Genomic DNA, 11,737 nt, shown 5'->3' on the forward strand with positions numbered 1-11,737 from the left:
AATTTATAAGTGAGGTATAGGATATGTGGGTTCTTTAATCTATTTTGATGAACGAAGAATTTATATGTATGCTTTGCCTATAAATGACTTAAATGCGTGTGAATCTATATGTTAATGATTGGTTAAATGTGTTGGGATTATAGATTTGAGCTGAGATCTTTATGTATATTCCGTACAATATCGAATAATATGACTCAATGAATTATATAAGCTATAAACCAGACCAAAATCAGAGAAAGTGAGGGAGAGAGAGAAATCTTCAATATATATTCAAATACAATGTTTTTGATCTGATAAGCCAACCCCTAAAAGTAAAGAAGTGACCCCTATTTATAGTTTTCCTTTATGGGCCCTTCATACATCATAGAGCCCTTTTAGAAATAAAGAAGCCCTAATATGGATAAGGTTGGGTCGTACGGTCTGACACCCGTACGACTGTCAGAAACAGGTGACAGCATGATTTCCACACGTGGCGAGCGAATAACTGATTTACCGGACCAACGGCCACGATCATAACGGTCATGAAGAAACCGGGCTAACGGCCACGACTAACCCAGCTATGTATGAACCGGACCAACGGCCATGATCAACTCGGCCATGGAGAAACCGGACCAACTGCGCTAAGAAGTTATCCCCGGATAAATCGGACCCAACGATTTTCTCCAAAACATCTTCTGATCAAGCGCTAGAATGCCTCCTTTCTTTTGTCGGCCCCCGGTCTCACCGGTCAAACGCTAACCCGATTTTACCGTATACACAAATAATAATATTGGGCAGTGCAAAGCACGGCTAGAACATCTAGTCTTTATTATAGATAATATTGGGCAGTGCAAAGCACGGCTAGAACATCTAGTCTTTATTATAGGTATGTCATCGCCATTCAATAATTGAAGGCATCTCTTGACAAGTTCAGATGTTTGTGTCCATAAATTTCTTTTATCAATTTTATAGATAAATCACACCAATTGTATAAAGTAAAATTTCTTAAGCATAATCTAATATCAAATTATCAATTCACAACTCAGACTGGACAAACTTTTACTCTTGGGCATTCAGATATAGCGCGAAAAATCAAGAGAAACCTTACCGATTTTGCAATATGCATCAACACAAACATTTTGGTAGTGGCACTCTTAATCTTAAAGAAGGAATTATGGAAAATTTTGGCCCCCCTATATTTAACAGTCTTTTTTTTTTTTAATTAGTCTTTAAATAAAGATAAACTATACACCTTCATATGCTTAAAAAATTATAAATTAACATTAATAAAGAAGGCTAGAAATATTTAGATGTTAATAAATAGTCTTGATCATTCAATATTTAAATTTAAATATTATATTTTAATAATTTAGGTGTGCATTCGGATTCAGACATCTTAATCTTAGTAAAAACACACTATCCCTAAACGCGCGGAATGAAAAGAATCGAGGAGATCGGGGGATAGTTCTCCCAGAAATATTTGCATAATAGTAGATTGAATAGCATTTAAAGAAGAGACATAACTTAATTGATGGAGTCATTTGCAAATTCATTTATGGACCAGGTAAATATTTCCGAGAATCCCTTACTAAAACACGTCCGTGTTGACTTGTCAAAGTCTTTGCAATTTGGCGGACACGTAGATGACAAAATAGGTCTATGTCAATATGTGGAAGTATTTCTAGTCATGATGCCTCGTTGCCACTAGCAATATCCGAAAAATAAAATAAAATTAAATGAAATTGTACTGAATATTTGATTATTAGCTAGCGTTTGAAAATGTACCCCTTCTCATTAGCCAAGGTCTTATGACGTGGTGTGAAGGAGTACTTTTGCTTTTCTACGTTTGATGCTTTACGATTCTATGTGCAAATAGAGAGAGAGAGAGTCTTATGTGCAGAGAAAGAAAATGTCAAATAAGATAAGAGTAGAGTAATTTCATATAAGGGATTAAAAAGTTTATTTTCTTATTTGCAAAAATGGTATGATTTGTAACAAATTTTGAAAGTGTCGGCACGTATTTGTATTGTAGCATTTTAATTAATAATACCACATGTATCGGGAGCAAAGATACGCAGGATTTGAATTCGAAATCTCTAATTAAGGATGAATGAGTACTTACTAGTTACTGGCCATCAGGTGCAGAGATAATTACTTGTTCTACCATGTAATTGAATATGTGTTAAAAACTAATAAATAAATATCAAACTTAGTAACTCAAATAATCAATAAATTTGCTAAATTCTGTCTTTACCACCACGATTTTTGGTGGTCTTTCTGATTATTTATTTGTATATATACATATGGGAAAGCTGTTGTTTAGCATACGTTCAAATTAAGACGACCATGCAGCATAGGCAAGTGGCTCTGCTTCTTTCCTTTTCTACCGGTGTGCTAATGTTGATGTTAGCCTGCACTGCCAAAATCACCACTAACACCACCTCGTCTCCTCCGTTTAACACCACCACCTCACCACCACCACGACCGGTTAGCCGCACCACCATGTTTGCTGACTTTCCTCCCTTCAACACCACCTTCTCACCACCACTTAACACCACCAACACCATTAGCAAAGGTGCCAACATAACGAAACCGGACTGTCCAAGACATTGTGGGAACGTAACTGTTCCATACCCATTCGGGGTTGGCTTAGGTTCAGGTTGTGGCTTACACCGCGGATTCGAGATCATCTGTCATGAAACTTCAACAGGTTCGAATTTTTGTTTAGATATAAATAATGAAATAAAAATCACAATTATTTCTTAGATTCCTAAGAAAAATTTCTCCACCATTTAATTAATTAGTGTAGAAAATTGAAATGCTTTTCATATCTGCAACTATTTGCATAAAATGTTGACAACTTGTTTGGTCATGTTTCTTTGAGGCCAATAGCAGTTCTTCTTTTTCTTTTCAAAAAAGCACTCCTTTTTTGTTGTTTTAAGTTTAGGGTGTTTGACAGACATAGAACAATGCTTTTGCAAAATAACAGAGGTACTAGTTTTTCTGCTTTGAAAGGAAGCTACAAATTTATAGTTTTTGGAAAATTTCTGCTTTTTGGAGAGAGAAGCAAACGATTTAGTTTTTCGATAAAATATCCTTACCGAAAATTATATTTCCAAAATTTAGACCAACTGTAGTCCTTGGATCTGAAATTCAATATCGAGGTGTTTCCTTTTTTGGCTCAACTTAACACTGTTGGTCTGAAGCTGACTCGGTCAACTTTAGACGACAAGTGCTTAGTTGAGCGAACTGCCTCAACTTCACGCCCTGTGGTCTGGAATTTAGTAGCTACTTTTACCATTTTCATCTATATTGGTTCCCATTCCATCTTATATTGTTGCAATTCTAGGCACTTGAGTCCCACATGTTTGGACAATCTTCACCTCATGAGCTAGTTTAGTCTAAAATCTCTTATGTTAATTCCGAACAGGTTTCATGCCCTTCTTATTATGGAGTTTGGCAATCCTTGACATCTCCGATGCTGAAGTACGCATATTCAATGTCATTGACGGGAGGTGTGACTTACCATCTGAAGTTTTACTGCAAAACTACGAAATTTTAAACTTGGATAGGGGAGCCCCACCAATTGCTTTCAGTTACTCGACCCTTAACAGGTTGATCGTCGTTGGTTGTGATGAAAATGCTGTAATGATATCGCAAACAAGTTCGTTCAGTAGAAGCAGCACTAAAATCGGCTGTGCCTCTCGCTGTAGTACTACAAATACCAGTGGCAGTAGTAGTGATGTTGTCCAAGGAAAATGTATGGGAGCTGGTTGTTGTGAAAAAGAAATTCCAAAGGGCATGGGATTCATCAGCATATCATCGTCAAGCTTATCGGGAAATGATAAACACTCAAAATTTGTTCGGTCTTTTAATCCATGTGGCTATGCATTTTTAGGCGAGGCCAGCCGTTTCAGATTCAGGGGAATGCAGGATCTTACTGATCCAATGTTTCCAGCGAGGATCGCTTCAAATGTTCCCGTTGTGCTAGATTGGGTAATCGCAAATATTACTTGTGTTGAAGCACAAAAACGCAAAGATTATGCTTGCATGAATAATAGCCGTTGTGTTGATGCTAATACTGGCATTGGTGGCTATCGGTGCAGCTGTAACCCGGGATATATAGGCAATCCATACATAGGTTGTCAAGGTACGTAGCTTGATTTCTTTACTTTCGCTAGGAATTGTTGAGACATAGTAGTTAAATAAATAAGTGTTCTCTCTCTAACAACATAAGTTTCTAGATTACACAACAACAACAACAACAACAACAACCCAGTGAAATCCCACATCGTGGGGTCAGGGAGGGTAGAAACAGTACGCACCTTACTCCTACCAAGGTAGGACGGTGTTTCCGAAAGACCCTCGGCTCAATAAAAGCATAAAAAGAAGTAAGGTTAAGAGATTCGGAAAAGAGATTCAAAGCGATATGGAAGAAATAATGCAAGCAGCACAGATAACACAGGATAATCACAACACAGGAAATAACAGATAATAGCAACAATCGGAGCAGAGAACACAGGATAATCAAAGCATAGGAAATAACAGATAATAACAGAAATCGGAGCACAAAAAATTATATTGCAATAATGCGACTACTAATAAGAACGGATAACGAGACTATCTACTAGCCTTCTACCTTAATTTGGGTCCTCCAAACCCTCCTATCTAAGGTCATGTCCTCGGTAAGCTGTAGTTGCGCCATGTCGTGTCTAATTACCTCTCCCCAATACTTCTTCGGCCTACCCCTACCTCGTCTGAAACCATCCATGGCCAACCTCTTACACCTCCGCACCGGGGGCATCCGTGTCTCTCCTCTTCACATGCCCAAACCATCTCAATCTCGCTTCTCGCATCTTGTCTTCCACCGAGGCCCACCCCACCTTATCCCGAATATCCTCATTCCTAATCCTGTCACTCCTGGTGTGGCCACACGTCCATCTCAACATTCTCATCTCGGCAACTTTCATCTTTTGAACGTGAGAGATCTTAACTCGGCCAACACTCCGCCCCATACAAAGATAGTCGCCTAACCACCACTTTGTAGAACTTGCCCTTAAGTTTTGGTGGCACCTTCTTGTCACATAGCACTCCGGAAGCAAGCCTCCATTTCATCCACCCTGCCCCAATACGATGTGTGACATCATCGTCAATCTCCCCGCCTTGCACAATAGACCCAAGGTACTTGAACCAACTTTTCTTCGGATGGCACCGGGTACCAAGCCTTACTTCCAAGTCGACTTCCCGAGGTGCTTCACCGAACTTACACTCCAAGTACTGGTCTTGTCCTACTCAGACTTAAACCCTTTAGACTCCGAGTATGTCTCCAACACTCCCGGCTTAGCGTTAACTCCGCTACGAGTCTCGTCAATCAGGACTATGTCGTCCGCGAAAAGCATACACCATGGCACCTCACCTTGAATTTGCCGTGTCAATCCATCCATCACCAAGGAAAATAAAACGGGACTAAGAGCTGATCCTTGATGCAACCCCATCACAACCGGAAAGTGCTGCGAGTCTCCTCCTACCGTCCTCACCCCGGTTTTGGCTCATACATGTCCTCGATTACCCTAATGTACGCCACAGTACACTTTAGCCTCCAAGCATTTCCATAGGATCCGTCTTGGAACTTTGTCATAAGCCTTTTCTAGGTCGATGAACACCATGTGTAAGTCCCTCTTCCTCTCCCTATACTGCTCCACCATCCTTCTCATAAGATGGATGGCTTCTGTAGTTGAACGTCCCGGCATGAATCCGAACTGGTTTTCTGAAATAGACACACCTCTCCTCACCCTCATCTCCACCACCCTCTCCACCACCCTCTCCCACACTTTCTAGATTACACACTTTAGTAGAAATACGGTGAATGGGGAGATGCAAAGACGGTGCTATAAATTTGAGTAAGGGATTCCAAAGAATTTTTTTTAGCACCGTTACACATAATTATGAGAATTGTGATAACCGTCTTCCGGTAAAATATGAAAAAAAAGATTAAAGAAAAAAAAAAAAAAAAAAAAAAGACAAAGCATCCGAGAAAATTAATACTAAATTATCTCTGTTTTGCATGGCATATATTGATGAATTTGCAGATAAAAATACCCATTCATGTGAAAATAATTGCATAAACAAGACGGGGAGTTACAATTGTTCCTGTCCGTAAGGATATACCGATGATGGCAAAAAGAATGATCATGGCTCTATTGCACTAAACTCTGAGTCTCTGTGGATAAAGGTTTCTATTGGTAAGTTTCTCAAAAATTAAATGCTGGGTATAGTTAGTTATATGTATTCACAATGTAAATATTTGTGCATAATTAGTGCAATTTAACTTGTAATGTGAGGGCAGTTTCCAACATTTATTGTTAATCTAAGCCATGAGACATAGTAACACTCTGTTATTACAATAACTAGACATCCTAACTACATTCTATTGGAAAAAATTGCTGATGCTTATGCAAAGTAGTAACAAAATGAATATGTAACTAAGTGAAAAAAATCCATGTCCTTCTTTGAGATAATAACGAGAGAATATTGTTTTATAACACAGGTGTAGGAGTTGGTTTTTTGGTCCTTGTGGGTGTGATAACTTGGCTCTATTTCAACATCAAGAAACAAAAACGCCTTAAACTCAGGGAGAAGGTCTTCCAACAAAATGGTGGTTTGCTCTTGAAACAACGTATCTCCACTAACAAGGGTGGGGTGGAACCACCCAAAATTTTTACGGAAGAGGAGTTGAAGAAGGCTACAAACAATTATGCCGATGATAGAATTCTTGGTCGTGGTGGATATGGGGTTGTGTATAAAGGTATTCTACCTGATAATCACATAGTTGCAATTAAAAAAGCCAAGTTTGTGGACGAGCGTCAAATTGAACCGTTCATCAATGAGATACTTATTCTTACTCAAGTCAACCACAGAAATGTTGTGAGACTCTTTGGATGTTGTTTGGAAGCTACAATTCCTTTACTTGTCTATGAGTACGTTTCTCATGGTACTCTTTATGATCATATCCACAATCAAAATGGAGCTCCTTGGTTATCTTGGCAAAATCGGCTCAGAGTTGCTACAGAGACAGCAAGTGCACTTGCTTACCTTCATTCCTCTACTTCAATGCCTATAATTCATAGAGATGTTAAATCTTCTAACATATTACTGGATGATAATTACACAGCAAAAGTCGCGGACTTTGGAGCTTCAAGATTAGTCCCTCTTGATCAAACACATGTTGCTACATTGGTTCAAGGAACATTAGGGTACTTGGATCCTGAATATTTCCGCACAAGCGAATTAACTGAGAAAAGTGATGTATACAGCTTTGGAGTAGCTCTTGCGGAACTTTTGACAGGGTTGAAACCTATTTCGAGGGACAGAAATAACGAGGAAAAAAACTTGGCTGACTTTTTTGTTTTGTCCATGCGAAAGAATCAATTGTTTAAAATTCTTGATCGCAGAGTGGTAAGAGAAGGAAGCTTTGAGCAACTCGAAAAGATGACTAAGCTTGTGAAAAGTTGCCTTAGTTTGCGTGGAGAAGATAGACCTACGATGAAGGAAGTGGCGATTGAGCTTGAAAGTTTAAGGAATTTCACCAAGAACAGCTCGTGGGCTAATGGACAAGGGCAGGAAGAGAATGAAGATGAAATATCAGATCTTTATTCTTATATGGGTATCAACAATGAGTTTTATTCTAATATAGGTATCAACAATGAGTTCTCTGGGCTACATAGTTCTAATTTCAACACAAATAGCTGCAACTTTTCTGGACAACATAGTTTGTCGGATTGTTCTTCATTGCTATGTAGTGGTAAAACTATCCCAAGGTGATCCATAACAGAAGGCCTATATGATGATTGCTGAACATTTTCTGCATTTGTAAGTCCTTTCTTGAATGTTGATATATTTTGTGTTCTGTTTGATTTCATCACCGAAAATTTAAATTAATGGAGGTTCAGTGTATGTCGGTTTATCCCACATCAGCTGGAGTTGTTGTATTAGTTTTCTTTATATGGCTAGAGCAATCCTTCTTTTTTTGAGCTAGTTTTTGAGACTGAGTTAGGCTCAATGTTGTTTTTTTCATTGTATCCCCATTTTACATTGTCCACGTACCAATTGGCAGGCCTGAATACACTAGAAAAATGGCATTACACGTGGAGAGGAGAAGAATAAACACGTGCCAGACGATATTGAATGATGGCATATTCTCCAAGTAGATCCGAAGAAAATCGATTTTGTACAGACCCGGGGTTACGAGCCAGTTTTCACGGGTCTTTTTTTAGCGTCAAACATTACATAACTGGTCCAGAAACGGAGCTGAACTTTACAATTTTGTAATTAAGAGGCATTTATTGACCGTTATTATTATTCATTATTAAGCACGAATTGCAGATTTGTCGTAGTGATTACCACTTATAAAAGGAGCTTAAGCTCAATGTAAAGGCATCTACTTTTTCTGGCACAACATTCTCTATTCGCAATTATAAGGAAAATTATTGTTCTTTTGTTGTTCTTGTTTTATTGAGTTTCAAAGGTTCTCTACGACCAAGTTTTCATCCGGAGTGATCTTCAATAAAGGAAATCCTCCGAGTTCATACAAAATTGTGCTCATGTTATTACATTATTGCTTGATTATTATCTGATTTCAAATTTTATTGCTTATTACTTATATTCATTCATAGCGAATCAATTCACGTATCCTTAAAACCACTAACAAATTTATTTGTATCTTTTTTGGGGTAAATAGTTTGGCGCCCGTCGTGGGGCTATATATAATAGTGATATTATTTTGTTGCTCTAACTATCTTACTAATCACTTATAATCTTTGAAAACAGGTAATATAAGATTATGGCAAACAATAGAAATTAACTTGACGGTGTATTGAACAATGCAAATGCACCGGAGATAGATCCGGTAATAGGAGAAGTCAGGGTAAGGAATAATGAGCTCATGATTTCCACTCAGGGATCCAAGCACACAGGGAATGATTTGACTCCCGATGATAATGATGACATGAAAGGCGAAGTAAGAGTTGCTAGGTGGGATCTAGGGAAAATCATTGACATGCTGGAAAAACAGCAGAAGGCAATTGTTGATTTGCAAACAAGGAATAGTAATACTGATGCGGATCGGGTGAATGCAGCGATGGATTAGGGGGAAGGTAGTGGCAACACCTCCGGTAACAATGCAACACGGAGGTCATGCGAAGACTAAAAGCTTTTTCCAGAAAGTTAGAAAAGAATGAAAAAAAAATTGAATAGCCGACTGGATCGAAGCGAGAAGAAGTTCAAGACATTTAACTCATGGATAGATCAGATCCCGGGGGTACCACTAGTGTTGAAGGGACCTGATTCAAAAAAATACGTACAGTTGTCATTCCCTCTGAGTGCGGCAAAGAAAGTTCATCCCCAAGAGGTTCAAGGTGCCGGATCTACCCAAATATGATGGAACCACGGATCCTCGGAGCACGTAACATCTTACACTTGTGGTGAAAGGCAATATGCCTTCGGACGAAATTGAGTCGATTTTGCTCCGAAAGGGCAATGACATAGTACTCTTTACTTAGGAGCATTTTATAAACTCCTTTTGAAATGCTTTATAAATGCTTTTATCAAAACGCTTTTGGATCAAAAAAGGTGTCGGTGAGAAAGACAAATATCTTCAAAATAGCTCAGGAAGATACAAAATTACCTTGTGAATCTGTGATAAGATTCCAAAAAGAATGGATGTTGCTGCCATCAGTACTAAATAAATGGGCAGCGGAGGCTTTAACCAAAGGTTTGAACCCAAAAAGCTCAAGCGCGTCATTAAAGTTGTAGGAAAACTTGTTGGAATTCTCCGCGACAACTTGGGCGGATGTTCATAATAGGTATAAATCAAAAATACGGTGGAAGATGACCGCTTAGGGCTTACCGGCAAGATCAATGGATCGTAATCGATATCATGACAACCCTAAGAGAAATGCCTTTTCCGATTCCAGGTCGTGGAAGGAAACGTATAAACCTTATGAGAAACCGGAGAGGTCTCATTCTAGACCAGAGCGAAGTTGCAGTAGCCAGTATGAGAAATATAGTCTTGACAATGACGAGACCCAAGTAAAGGTAGAGGAGACCCAGGTTATCTAAGTATAGTTTTAACATCGATTTGGCTGGGTTAGTTGAAGCGATTGCAAAGATTAAGGATGAAAAATGGCCCAGACCGATCTGTACTGGCCCTAAACAGAGGATTCAAATCTGATCTGTGAGTATCACAGGACTCATGGACATTAGACTGTTGATTGTCGTCATCTATGGGATGAAGTTGCACGTCTATCAAAAATGGTCATTTGAGAGAATTCTTGAGTGATAGAGTCAAAGTGGGAGCATTTTGGAACTTGGGTTGAAAAGTTGGCTCATTTTGGAACTTGGGTTGAAAAGTTGGCTTTAGGCCATTAGGGGTTGACTTTGCCAAATAGACCTCCGTTAAGAAATCCGAGGCCACGAGTGAGTTCGTAGCGCATTTTTGTGTGTGTTTGCATGTTTGTTTGGTATCTGTGGGGCCTCGGCTCATAATCGAATCTCAGGTTGAGATTCGTCAAAACGTAACTTTCCGATATCCGGTGTGTGCGTCGTGGCGGCATCGAAAACCGCCGTAAGGGCCCCGCTATAGAATCGGGCCCGATGTACCGTAGCGGACATGGTGATTTGGTCAGTAGCGGTACCCTTGCCGCTATAGCGGCCTGTGGGTTTTATTGATGGGCACCATAGCGGGCCATGTGTGCGCCATAGCGCGTGATTTGCAGCGGTCCAATGACCGCTGCAGCTGTAGTTGGGCAGAATTTTTTTCTCAAGTTAAAACCCTTAAAACTTATCACTTTTTTTCATTACTTTCTAAGCACTCTTTAGGAGAATTGATCAACTTGTGGGCTGAATCTTATTGGATTTACATTGCATTCATCTCATATTTACTTACGGCATTGTATTGGACTTGTTGGTTGATCTTTGGTGATACCTGTACTTGATAGTGGTTCTTGAGATAGTGTTTCGGACTTATAGTGAATTTTGAGATGATATACTGTAACGAATTCCGTTTCATCGTTCTTTGTGAAATTCTAAGGAAGGCGACAACTACGGGCTTAACAATGCCTCCACCTTCTCGCATCTTGGAAACCTTTCAATCCAAAAACCAATATCGTCATATGCATCGCATAAAAATAGAAGTGTGAGCAAACAAATAGAGCAGGCACCGCTATAGGGCGGTCTCGTGATGCGATCCGCGTTTCGCCGTGACGGTATACCAACCGCCGTAGCAAGAATCGCCTTGGGACCGCCGACCGCCATAGTGTGCCGTGGCCGCCCTGGCGTTACCGCTGCAGCGGTAAACCTACCGCCGGGGTGATTTCAAGACAAAGGAATTCCACCTATTTAAGTGACATTTTCGGAATTGACTTCATTTCTCAAAACCTCGAGTCCAATTGCTCTTGGAGTAATTTTGGAGCCAAAAATGATACTTCCTCAGGAGATGTTATTTCCCTAACCTCTTCCATCCATTCAACCAACATTGACTCTTCTTAAGAATCCTTGTCTAGAGTCACAAATGGGAATCTCAAATCTCTTAAGCCCTAAAATAATGAACCTTTGTCCTTCTTGATATAAAGTCCTTGGGATATTTTCCTATGCTCATCATCCTAACATGATTCCCAACCTATCCTAACATGATTCCCAACCTAATCTTTCACCCATTCCATTAAAATACCTATGGGTCTCTATTTTAGATCTTGGAAATGGG

The 11,737-nt window shown here is 39.4% G+C and overlaps 1 pseudogene; it reads left to right on the forward strand.

The window, feature by feature from the left end:
- Positions 1–2,376: 2,376 nt before the first annotated feature.
- LOC132034617 (wall-associated receptor kinase 2-like) lies at positions 2,377–9,184 on the forward strand (annotated as a pseudogene).
- The last annotated feature ends 2,553 nt before the right edge of the window (positions 9,185–11,737 follow it).

The sequence above is a fragment of the Lycium ferocissimum genome, chromosome 10 (assembly GCF_029784015.1).
Source record: "Lycium ferocissimum isolate CSIRO_LF1 chromosome 10, AGI_CSIRO_Lferr_CH_V1, whole genome shotgun sequence".
In the NCBI taxonomy this organism is placed as follows: domain Eukaryota; kingdom Viridiplantae; phylum Streptophyta; class Magnoliopsida; order Solanales; family Solanaceae; genus Lycium; species Lycium ferocissimum.